A 2,827-nucleotide genomic window follows, 5' to 3' on the forward strand; every position below is an offset into this window, starting at 1 on the left:
GCTCTAGACGTGACTCCAGCTGCAAAGGACAAATACATAATGGCAAATGACAAGGAAACCAACTGCTTGCATGGGTAGTTTCTCCATAGCTTTATTGCTTTGGGGTAAGATTGTGAGATGTGTAGCTTAAAAAAAAAAAACACGAAATCATGAAGAGAAGAAGTGCAAGAGCTATTAGCATTACACATGCATAACAATCAAATTTTATGTTGTCAGCACCTTAATGTGTGTTTTCAGGGTCAATAAACTTGTGTAACTGATAGCCAGCCCAGTTCTAGTGCCAGAAAACATTGGGTGTACAAAGTTCAAACGTTACTAGGAGTCAGTGCCTGCAGCTTTGGCAAGATAGATTTCATGTTTGAACCAACTGGATATTTCTTCTTGATAATGTCTTGTACAAACTCGTGGGGAAGGAACCAACATGTTAAAACAGTTCCTCTTTCCATCCAAATGATCTAATAGATCACTCTAATTCAATGTGGACATGCGGCCAGTGAACTTTTGGTACCCATACCTTGTTATGCAAGGTCTGACCTATTTACACTGGCACTAGCCATTCATCAACAAGTACAAAGTACAGTACCTGTGGCGTGTAAACAGCTCAAGGCTGGCTGGGGAAAAGGTATGAAAAACATTCGCACCTCACAAAAGGGAGGGACATCAGGGCATGAAATACCTTCTTTTGTTGTCACCTGTAAAAATTACGGGTTGTCAGAATGGTTGAAATCAACCTGATCACTCTAAAGAAGTGGTTGTCCAACTATGGAATGTTTCCTTTTGTTGTTCCAAGGACGTTATTTACAAAGGTGGTTCCTTACAAAATTGCAGGTGTTGAAATGTGTACCCGCATTTTGCATAGGTTTTTTGCATAAGTCAAAAAGGATAGACAGCACAGTCTTTAGTTGAATTTCTGAAGCACTCATAGTGAGGGAATTCTACACACACTTCCAACCACTCAGACAGTTATTGAGAAGTCTCTAGTGAGTTAGTATGACCCAGACTGCAAATTGATATGATTTAACATAAGTGGCCTTGGTTCTTATGAGTTGAAATATTGATCATCTAATTCCGCCAATTACTGTGACCTTCACAGATAAAAAGCTGTCCCAGACATTATCCCAGTTTGAAGACCAGTCAACCAAGATCTATCATTCCATCACTTCCTGTGTCATCAGCTTGGAAATGATAGGTTATTTGACCTTCCTGTGTGGAGAATGGAATCTGGCAACAAGCATTTGATCCTAGTTTTAAAACTGTTTTGCAATATGAGGGAGAACTCTGTATGTTGCATGTATATTCTTCTGGTTCAGTGCACCAAACTTGATAACCCTCGAAGCATTTTTGATATTTGATTTTTTTTGGGTGCTAATCCATTTATGATATCCAAATGATATTGAAAAGGGTAGGGGTCCTTCCCAGTGTAAGTGGTTCAAAACCTGCCAAATGGCGGCTGCTCCAGACCCTTGCGACAGTTGTACCCGAGTTAGCGCCGAATGGCAGCCGCTCCAGACCCTTGTGATACAGCCCTGCCTATTGTAAGTCCCTCACAATTCAGCCCCTGGCTGCCAAGAGAAAGTAGTTGGCCCACCCAATAACTAATAACCAAAAATACCAAGAACCAAACATGTATTTCCCTGTTCACATTTTATTTCAAATTTGAATGCACTATGACTACCTTCTTATGTGACCTGTATCTGACAGCCAGTCTTGAGTAACGAGTTGGATTACCAGGGATTTATTTCTCTTGATCCTTTAATCCATTACAGCAGTCAATCAACCCCCTAACATCTCATCTTCATGGCTGACACATTTGTATCATACGTTTTCCTGACAGAAAAATCCCCTCTACTGTGATTTGGTGGACAGATGAATGAGAAGATTAACCCAATGCACCACTTTAAGCTCCGTCCATGTTTCAGTAAAGTTTTAATGGCCATTGATTCAGTTTCAGTAATCCTTGTGATGTGTCAGCATTTTGTAAAGATTTTAGGCAAGAAATGTACCGCAAAAGATGAAATTGCAGACAGTATTATATCTTTAATTTTAGAATAAAAGATATACTATACTACAAGGACGTACTACAAGGATACTAGTAAACTGAACTGAACTGATTATTCTGATCTTTCTATCAAACCCAAAAGGTCTATTTTATTTTGTAGAAAAGATGTGCACCAAATAAATGAAGCATTTTGATACCAAAAAAAAAAAAAAAATAAAACAAAAACTTCCCAAAGTTGTAGATGGAGAACAATGATATGAATAAATCTCTTACAAAATTGGGCAATACCTATGATTTTCTTCTAAGAAAAGATGAATTTGAAGTTGGAGTAGCTCTCTGGTGATTACATTTGTACTTCATCCCGCGTGTTGTTCCATGTGAGACCCAGTTCTCTTCACAAGTGGTCTTTTCAGACATCATGATAATGAGGCTAACCAAACTTGTCTCACGCTGTGAAATAGGCCAAAATGGGAGGGGGAAATGTCAAAGGCCATTACAAACATGCCACTGGAACAGATTTGTGAGGGGAATGCAGATTCATGATCAGATTGTTGACGAAAGGGCAAACTAGTAGGAAAGTGTAGGCTCTTTTAAAGTTAGGAGGTTGGGGCATACCTAGATGTACACAATGTAGATTCGTTAACCTTGTAAATGTGTATGTGAAAATGCTTGGTCTCAACTACACGCACATGATGGCTCAAGGAAATATAGTGCACAAAAATGAGTCGACGATCACAATGCATAAGTCGTTGTTACATTTACTGAAAATCCGACTGTTAGTTCACCAAAAAGCTTTTAGTCTCGTACTAACTAACTAAGGTGTTTTTT

The 2,827-nt window shown here is 38.9% G+C and overlaps 1 protein-coding gene across 1 annotated transcript in view; it reads left to right on the forward strand.

Moving 5' to 3' along the window:
• Positions 1-2,827, forward strand: part of LOC118427582 (TSC22 domain family protein 1-like) — a gene marked incomplete in the record, with an annotated part of 45,653 nt that overhangs the window by 40,745 nt on the left and 2,081 nt on the right.

This window comes from Branchiostoma floridae, chromosome 12 (genome assembly GCF_000003815.2).
Source record: "Branchiostoma floridae strain S238N-H82 chromosome 12, Bfl_VNyyK, whole genome shotgun sequence".
Lineage (NCBI taxonomy): Eukaryota > Metazoa > Chordata > Leptocardii > Amphioxiformes > Branchiostomatidae > Branchiostoma > Branchiostoma floridae.